At 44.1% G+C, this 10,097-nt stretch overlaps 1 pseudogene; it reads left to right on the top strand.

Moving 5' to 3' along the window:
* The window catches only part of LOC102680880, a 58,889-nt pseudogene that overhangs the window by 35,423 nt on the left and 13,369 nt on the right, over positions 1-10,097 (top strand).

A 10,097-nucleotide genomic window follows, 5' to 3' on the forward strand; every position in this document is an offset into this window, starting at 1 on the left:
CCACCCTCCTCGAATAAATCAAGGAAGGGAGGGGTGGTGCGTAACGATCCGTGTGAAGATACCGATATTTAAACCAAGAGAAAATTTTAGATCCGGCTGTGTTATTTAACTCGATAGTCGGAGACGTCGAGAAAAATCGTCCTCGATGCTCGCGTGAGTACGCGGAGAGTGAGAGGGAGAGAAAGTGAGGGAACGAACGTGAAAATGAAAGAGACGAAGCGTATGGTCGATCGAGCGAAGACAACGTGTAATCGTGCGTGTATGTGCGTGTGCGTGTGTATGTGTGCGTGCGTGTACGTGTCTACGAATCTATTCGTCTGCAGAGAGGAAAGGAAGCCGAAGAAAAAGATGCGGATTCGCCGGAAGGAAGCTGCGTGACGTGGTCGTTCGTCAGTCGAATCGTTCAGGTCGAAAAGTCCCGCGGATTTTTCCGATTCCTTTCGTCTTGTCTTCTCGAAAATAGCCGCGTCGCAATTGCGCGCCACGTATATACATATATATGTGTGTGTATATATATATATATATATATACATATATGAGTCCGTGAGAGTTGAGATGGCAACGTTGATTACAATCGTCGAAATGTATATGCATATTGCACCGTATTATTCTGTCCGTGCGACACATTTTTCGACGAAAGATACGGAGGAGAGGAAAAAAATACGCGCACAGAAAAGTAAAAAAAAAAAAAAAAGAAGAAACGCTCGAGAATAAGATAAGTTTGAAAAGTTTCGAGCGTTCGAGAAGCACCCTCCAGAAACACGTTTGGTCTAAGACACGATACGCTTACTTTTTCTACTTTTTATTCCGTATTTTTATTGTATTCCGTGACAAGGGCGGGAACATTTATCGAAACTATTTTTTCCCCGCGCGGAAAGGAGAACGTTCCTGAATATCCTTTCGCTCGTCGAACGATTCCATCCCATTTCTCGACCTCGTATCGCGAGAAAGGATGGTTGATCAAAGAGCAAGAACCCCATTTTTCTTACTTCTCATCGACTCGTATATATATATATTATATATATATATATATTATATATATATGTATGTATATATATATATGTATATATCGTACGTGTGCACCCGTGGCACATTAGCGTACCTGTTTTCTTTACCTCCCGACACATCCCTTTCTTATCGAACAGCAGAGTTTCTATATTTTTTGACTCGATTGTACCTGTTTAAGAAGTCGTAGGTTTAGTCGAGAAGAACCGACGAAGAAACCCGAATCACCTCGCGTCCCTGCGTTCAAACGTCGATCGTTCCCCTTATTATGCGGTGTATCATCGGATACTGCGTCCACGCGGATGGATTAGATGTTCGTCCATAGATCTTGGAGCGTCGTAAAGGCGATAAAGGGGTGGAAAAAAGGGGAGAAATGAGGGTGAAAAACAAAAAGCGTGGAAGAAGAACGCGAGACGAGAGAGGTGTAAATATAATCGAGAGTTTGGGTTTCGGGCAGTTCTGTGAGAGAAAGTCAACGAGAAAGTGATTAATTCGGTAGCTTCTATGTGTATAGAGACCGAGAGCAACTGCGCGTACCTAATGTCTAGGGCCTTAGATGATCGTTATTACGTCGTTGAATTCTGGAATGTCTATAGAACGTTGACGTTGTGTACAGTCTATCATTTTTAATTAGAGAAGCGTCTTCTTAGGAGACACGCGATTACGTTTACTCTATATATATATTCGTAAGAGGTATCTTCAAGGTTTACGATTTCATCGTAAATCCATTCGTTCCCCGCTCGTTTTGGGAAAAAGATTTTAACCGGATTCGGTTCGTCGGATGGACGACATCTTCTATGTGAGCATAGGTTTAGAAAAACGCTATTTTTCGGAGAAGAGATATTTTTTAGGTAAATCGCGGAATTGAATCGTCTGTAAAAAAAAAAAAAAAATTTAGTCGAGTACAAAAAAGTGCACCTAACTGTTCCTACACGGTGATACACCGATGTTAATGTGTAGCGATGAATAATATAGGTAATAATATATATTTGGAAAAGAATTACGCCTATCTGAAAAATCGTTTGAAAGTACTTGTTACGTAGCCTCCCGTAGACACGTAAGTTCGTATAGACAATTCTTCTTAAAATAAAAGATTAGATTCGATAAATTTATATCATGGAGAAATCGTCCATATCCCGAGAAATCCGATCGTCGATCTTTTTCGCCAGAACGAGCTGATGCGAAAAAAAAAAAAGAAAAAAAAGAAAAAGAAAAGAAACGTATATCGTTTTCAACGAGGAAATTTCACCGAGACGAGATACAAATAGTAGCGTAGATTCGTGGCGGCACGGTGTTGTTGCCACGTATGCGTGAGAGGTGTGGCGACATCACGACGACGAAACGCGAAAAAAAGATGAACAGCGTGCGTTGTACGGCGGAACGTAGACGAGGAAGCGTGCGTAGAGGAGGAATAAGTGGCACGAGGAGATGCTTCCAACTGGGGATATATATTTTCGTAGCTGAGAAACGTTTCAAGACCGCCGCTACTCGATTCTCGAGCCGTGTCGGTGCGCGATTCCCTCCCCAGAAGACAGAGATCGCACGCGTATAGAGAGAGCGGTGACAAGGAGGGAAATCTAAATCTAACCCGAGGTCGAGGAATCGTGGATTCTCGAACCACTCTTCTGAGCCCCACCCGTTCGTGCGTGTCTCTATATTTCCCTTCCTCGATCGGTGATCCGCGCGCCGTTCGAGAAACACGAACTCTCCAACCAACGCTCGGGGATTCCGAGGAATCTTTTATTTTTCTACTCTGATCTCCAGCGCTGCGAAGCGCTGTCTCCTGTGTTCTCAGCGAGCAAAAAGAAACGAAGAGAGAAAGGAAAGGAAAAAAAAAAAAACGTTTGTTGGCTTTGAGTGCGATTTTTAAAAAAAACGGAGGGAACCGTTTTTGGGAACGGAACGCTGCGAGCGTCGAACGTTCCCGAGATCGCAACATCGAGAATCGAATAATAGGCTGCATTTCGAAGCGCTCCTCGAAGAATCGAGTGTGAGAATCGACCACTACCATCTCGGGATCTTTAAATCGTCCCCCGCAGGGATAACCTCCTTCTTTCCCTCCGGTGTTTCCTTCCCTCGAAGATGGGACCGTTGCAACCGGAAATCGACGCACGTTTCTCAAGGACATCCCCGATCTCCGGACACCCTTCCACCTCGACGATCTTCTCACGATATTTCACGCGTTTCAAGCCGTGTTGGGGGACGACTCTGCTGCTCTGACGTTCGCAAGGTCCTAATTATTCGAGCCTATAATTCACTGGCCACTTTTCACCAGTGTGGAAATCTCTGCTAACCGAGATAGGCATAGAAAGAGAATAGAAGAAAAAGAGGAAAAAAAAAAAAGGGGGAAAAGTATACCGCAAGAATCGATGAAACAAGACGATCTCGTTTCCACGTTCTATGATTGACACCTGCCATTTCTCTTTCTCTCTCTCTTTCTCTCTGTCTCTCTCTCTCTCTTTTTCTCTCTCTCTCTCTCTCTTTCTCTCTCTTTCCATACCTCGTGCCTGCACGAAACGATCCCCCTCGAGACGTTGACAGTTGACGTTGAGGACAACGATGTTACGCAAGGATTATTAAATCTAAGGAGTTACTACGTAAGAGAGAAAAAGAACAGATAGAAACGTCATAGAAAGGAAAGAAAAGGAAAAAGAAAAAGAAAACGGACGAAGATTAGAAATAGAATTTGTTTGAAACTGTATCACGAGTCTCGCTTTATCCGATCCTGATTCTATCCATGATCTCTTCCATCCCTTGATCCCGACATCGTGTTTCGGATGAAAAGAGGGGAAAAAGAAAAAAAAAAAGAAAAAAGGAAAAGAAAGGAAAAGACTTTGAGACAATATTTATATCTCGCAAATCTTCCCCTCGATTTAGACAGATCGTGCAAGTCAAGGGTGCAGTGTCGAGACACTGATTGTGTGGATTGAAAAAAAAAAAGAAAAGAAAAAGAAAAAAGAAAAAAGAAAAGAAAGAAAAAACAAATGACAATACAAACAAGAGAGAAAGAAAGAATGAATTCTGTTCAAACGTTCTCTGATCCAACTTCAATCCCATTCCTTCAATCCCCTTCTTTTTTTTTCTTTTTTTTTTACGTTCATCCACGAGAGACGTTCTCTCTGACGGCCAACTCTCTCGTCACGTCACCCATCGAAAAAAAAAAAAAAAAAAATTATTCGATCACCATCGATTCAATGCTTCATTCATTCAGTTGCCACGAGAGCTCGCCATCAACCATCAAAACCCGTCATTCACTCGAAACGATCGATTCACCCCCATGGTAGAGAGTCACGTTCACCCCCATCAACCAAGGGATCGCCGTCGTTTCGACCGTCACCGACCAATTTGCAGAACATCTCTGTCTGCTCTCGACGCAACGACCTTGAGATCATTCACAATCCACGAACAATCCATCGACGCTCACGCACATTTTTGTCCCTTCTTGTGTGTTCGAGAGTAGAATTGCCACCGATTCGCCCGCCACCCGCCCCCCCATCACCGCCGATCATTGACTCGTTTCACTCGTTTCCTCCTGAAGCCACCACCACACCACTGAAACAGACATTATTAAGACCGACGAAAAAAGGATCGATCGGTGATTAATCATCTCGTCATTCTCACGCCTCCATCACGCTTTACTCATCACCGATCTCTCAGTAAATAGCAAATACCGATTCTCGCGCGTTCGCGTTCATCTTGTCACCTCGACTTTATCCGTTGTCTCGCTCGAGAGAGGAGGATTTCGAAGAGGATTTCGATCGTTTTTTCTTTTTTTCTTTTTTTTTTTTTTTTTTTTTTTTTTTTTTTAGAGCGGCGAGTTTTTTGGAGGATCGTCAAGGGTTTGAACAAGGGGAAGGGGGGGATTTATTTAACCTCGCGCCACGAAATATAGTCATCGCATCTCTCATCACACGTTCATCGTCGTTCGCCATTCTCTCGTCGCGTAGAGTTCGAAATGTAGCTATTTAGGCATGATGCATGCGTGTAAGGAGTGTATAAGGTGAAGTAGACGACTTGTTTGCCACTCAGTAGCATCACAGCCACCGTTTAGGTACGTCTCTTTTCCAAAGATGCAAGCTTTTCTTTTCTTTCACGTCAAATTGAAAAGCCATGATCGAGACTTCTCTCTGCTACTTTATTTTTTTTTTCTTTTTTATCTATAAATTTTCTCACACAATTTCACTGATCGAACGATGACGACGAAAACGAAACGCTTGCGTATCAATATATCATCAATGCCCGTAGTAAAGTCGAAGTAAAATATCTCACAGCTAGTTCTCATCGTTCTCTAACTAACTCTAAGGTAGTAGTCAATCACCTCGACTCACCGGGATTCCTTGATCATTGGAAAGAAGAAACGTTAGTATTGAGTTTCTAAGATCGAGTTGCGATTTGAAAATGCGAAATCGAAGGAATCCCGGGAGGGGAGGAAAAATTGGCCGGCGAATCGACGCCTCGCGCCATTCTCAATCCGCCTCTCAATTCACGTTCGAACTTGAATCGACTCGAGATAAAAAATTACCTCGTAGAGATAATATTCGAATCGCGTGGATCACTTTTCGGATCGCATATGTTCGTGTTTGTCCGTGTGTCCGATCACCGCTTGACACCTGTCCACCTATCCCGCGTCACGCGACTCGTTCGCCGATCAATCCTTTGACAACTTTGATTTAGAAGAAAAAAAAAAATGAGAAAAGAAAAAAAGAAAACGCATGCGAGTAAATCGATGCGATCCTTTGTACCCTGATGCATGCTGCATGCACGCAGGCAACGTATATGTATATAAATATAAATATAAATATATATATATATATATACATATATCTTCGACGCATCTCTCGCCATCTAGCCAGTCGTCTCGTTGATCGATTTGCGATCAGGTAAAAGAACGCCATCATCCTTCATAGATCGCCATCATCATCCCATCCACGACACGTGGAGGTGAAAGCGTCAAAGAGATCGTTCGGTTTATCTCTCGATCCTGCATCTCTTCCGCTCCTTTTCAGAGATTTTTCATTTTTCGCGTGTGAAAATATTTCACGATTTAATTAGAAAGAGAAAATATATAATATCGTGGTAATTGAATCAAGCGAATGCTACGAATGGATCGAGATGCCGGATCGTTTAGAAATTATTGAGAAAATATTGAGAGAAGGATCAAAGAGATAATTTCGTTTGGAAAATATATTTTTTCATTGCGGATAAACCGGACGAGACGCTGTTCGCCATATTTCTCATAGTCATAAGGGTAAAGAAAAGAAAAAAAAAAAAAAAAAAAGAAAGAAAGAAACATTAGCAATAAGGTAGAGCTAAGTTAGCCATAAGTCAAGCAATGGATGGCGGTTCCCCAATTCCGCTGAACTCGCTTCGACTCGCTCCCCCTCCCCACCCTGGTTCACGACCGAAGTAACGACCGCCGATAAATCGTCCCGCGATCGTTAATAACGTTGCAAGCGTTTAACGATGGCCGACGATATAAATTCCTGGCCGTGGCCGGAATGAGAATGAATCCTAGTAGAATCGGGCGGATACTGGAATCCGATCACGTACCGTCGTGATGAGAGAGAAAAGTTTTTCTCCTTTCTTTGGTCGAGTGAACCAATCCAAAGAGAGAAAAGAAAAGAAGAAGAAGGAAAAGAAAAAATTGAGAATGCAACGATGACGATCGAAATTCTTTCGAAACGAATTGAAAACATCTCTTTCGAATCTCCCTTGGAAATGACAAAAGTATCGAGTTGAAAGAAAACTTTAAGTTTTTCTTCCGATCGAAGATTTCGATCGTATCGTGGATACGATTAAGAGTGGATGTAAAGATTTGATCAATTACGTAGCGAAAGGGTTGGGGAGGATGAGTGGAAGGGGAAGGCGGAGTTGGGAGGCCTTCGTGGTGAGCGAAGCATTATTAAATGTGGTGCCCCAATATTCTAGCTTTCTGAGGAGGTAAGGATATTCTTCACCCGACAAAGAAGCACTTCCAAGCCATCACCTATCCTTCGTTTCCATCTACGTGATTACCGTATTATGTAACGGAGTGTTTCGATGTTCCGTAGTAACACTTTCTCTTACACGCATACACTCTATCTCTCTCTCTTTCTCTCTCTCTCTCTCTCTTTCTCTCTAAAATATCTTCTCTCTATCTGTGGCGTGGGATGGCCAGTAAAGTTTTCGATGAGAAACTTTTTATAGCCCCTTTAATGAAGAGTAACAGGCAAATCCGTCCCGTGAAATTATTTACTTACCCTGATAATCGCGCGATAACAACCACGTCTCCAAGATATCCGTTTTCGCGACTTGGAAATTAGTTTCTTAACCGACCTTTCCGAATTGGCCGAAGAAAAAAATTCCTCCCTCTCCCCGTCCGTTTTCTTCGTTCCACGATATTTTTCCTCGAGGCGAGTCGGGAGGAAGAGGAAAATCTTCCTCTTCGAGTCTTCCAATTCGTTCTTCCATTTTCGTTCGATGGTGAGATCTCTATGTTCGGAATGAAGAGGAAATATTTCTTTCTTTTTTTCAATCGAAATAGTTAAAAGAACGAAGAAACGAGGGGGGAGGAAAAATTGTCGAGAAAGATCGAGATCGAAAACTGACCAGCCATCCCGAAGACTGTCTTTCTCTCTCTCTATCTATCTATCTATCTATCTATCTATCTCTCTCTCTGTCCCTTTCTCTGGTGTGATTCGTTTGATCCGACTGTTCGCAACAATTCACGCGCGCGGAAACGATCTTGCGTCTTGGTTCCTTCCTTCCGTTCGGTCAGACGAAAGGGATGAAAATTATCAATTTATTTCTCACAGTTTCCGCGTACGTGGATGCGTGCGCAGCCGAAACACGACGATCGTAGACGTATACACGTATACGTGTATTATTTAAATATATAGTGAACGTAGAGGAGACCGCCTCCGCGATCGTGACAATCCGAGAGACGATGCCGGTTCGCGGATAGCCACGATCGCCCGCCTCTACGTAGACCTGTGTTGTTTTCACACATTTTTTTGGCACGATATAGATAACGCTGGAGAGAGGGGGGGGGATCGAGGCTCGATCGCGATCCAATCGAGAGAACGTTTCGCCGTCGATTCCTCGATCCCTGGTGCTTTATCTTTGGGCCGAGATACGCGCGTGCACGTCATCTGGTTTGGAGGGAATGGACCCGCGATCGAGGTAATTTCGATTTCGTATCGATCGAGAAGATAAGATAAGATTGGAGAGGAAAAGCGAATTGGGTGCGTACGATTTAAAAAAAAAAAAGAAAAGTGTTTGTCAGACGATATTATTTGCCTCGATCGCAGGATCGACTCCGCCAGAAGAGGGGACCGCGATATCTCCTCCACGCTGCGTACTCTGCTAGTTGATTAGTTAGAAAACTATCTAGTTGTGTTGATTCTGCTTGCGATCACGCGGCGGGATCTTGTAACGGAGAAGATCTCGCCGTGGGATCCTCACGCGGCCTGCCGACACCAGAGTAGATCAGACGAGCGTAGTAGGTACGTACACGAAATAATAAAGAGAGAGACACAATATACATAATACGTTCCACTCAACAATCCCAATTATATCCCCAGATACCTTGGATTATTCCCGTGAATTCTTTACACCGATTCCCCCCGAATACATTCGTTCGAACACGTAATGAGTATATATATCTCTCGTATACACGCAGGACATACACTTTGTTTGTAACTTTGTATCGTTGGTTTCGATATCGCTGCATGCTAAGTATGAACTTCCTGTCCGAGTACGAAGACGATCATCGTCTTTTATCAAATACAAGAAATCCGCTCGATTCAATTTCAAATATTTTGAAAAGAATTATTCGCAATCTCACTCTCTGTTTACAGCGAAATTTCTTCTTTCCATTCGATACTCGATAAATGTGACGAATCATTCTCGATTCGGATCGATCTCGCGACGACGTGCGTTGCTATTTTCAAAAAAAAAGAAAAAAAAAAAAAAAAGAGAGAGATCGAAACCAATCCAGACAGACCGTGGGGCTAGCTGGCTCTTCCCCCGTTCGACAAAGCGATTAGAGCGAGTCGAAAAGTTGGCGGATCGGAACGGAAGGAGAGAACGGGTGACCCGTTTCACGGCCGATTTGCGTTTCGACCGAAGCGATCGAGGGGAAGTTGGCCGCTGATCGTCCTCGTACTCGGCCACGACGGAGAGTGGACAGACCAGCCGCCTCCGTCGCTCGTTGTTTCGTCGTCGTTTCGAACGCGTAACCGGGTCGCAACCACTGATCCTCTCGTGGACGACGGCTCTTTTTCGCAGCTGGACGAGCTACGGATGGAAGTGCAGCGTAGGGATCAGGAGCTGCTCGCCATGTCCGCGAAAATGAAAACCCTCGAGGAACAGCACCAGGATTATCAGCGGCACATCACCGTGCTCAAAGAGTCGCTCGCCGCCAAGGAGGAACACTACAACATGCTGCAGGCTGACGTGAGTCGATTCCACCATAAATAAATCATCCTTGCCGCGACAAACTTCTCTTCGTTCCTTTTTCCTTCTCTTTCCTTTGAGATCGCCCCTATCTCTCAAACATTTCCCGATCGAGAGGAAAAAGGGTATCGGTTACAAAGGAAGGGTCGAAAGAATTTCCACAAGTAGCATAATTTATTGTATACGTATATATAACTTTATCAAAGAAAGAGAAAACAGAAAAACAAAAGGGGAGAAATCGAAAACTTTTCACCGACCCGTTAAATTACGAGCTTCAACGTTAAAGCTTCCGCCATAATCCCCGAGAAGGCTCCGTCCCATTCGAATTTCCCAGCGAGCAATCGAAAACCCGCACCTTGATAAATGCACCGGTAAATGCACCGGTAAACGCAGCAGCAGAGAAGGGGAGGGGGGTCGTACGTACGGGGGTTGAAACTGGGGAAAATCGACTTTACGGGGAGGTGGTTATAGGGGAAAGGAAAGGCCAGGCTGGCGCAGGAAACTAGGTCGTGCAAAGCTTCTCCTACTACGGTTCCCTCGTCCCTCTCCTTCATCCGACTCGTCGTCGCTGGACTCGTAGAGTTTTCGCGTCGCGTGCAGAACGCCGCCCGTGCAATGCGGCGGATATTGAATAGGTCCTGCCACCCCCCTCCCAC

Source organism: Apis dorsata, unplaced genomic scaffold (genome assembly GCF_000469605.1).
Source record: "Apis dorsata unplaced genomic scaffold, Apis dorsata 1.3 scaffold_68, whole genome shotgun sequence".
NCBI lineage: Eukaryota > Metazoa > Arthropoda > Insecta > Hymenoptera > Apidae > Apis > Apis dorsata.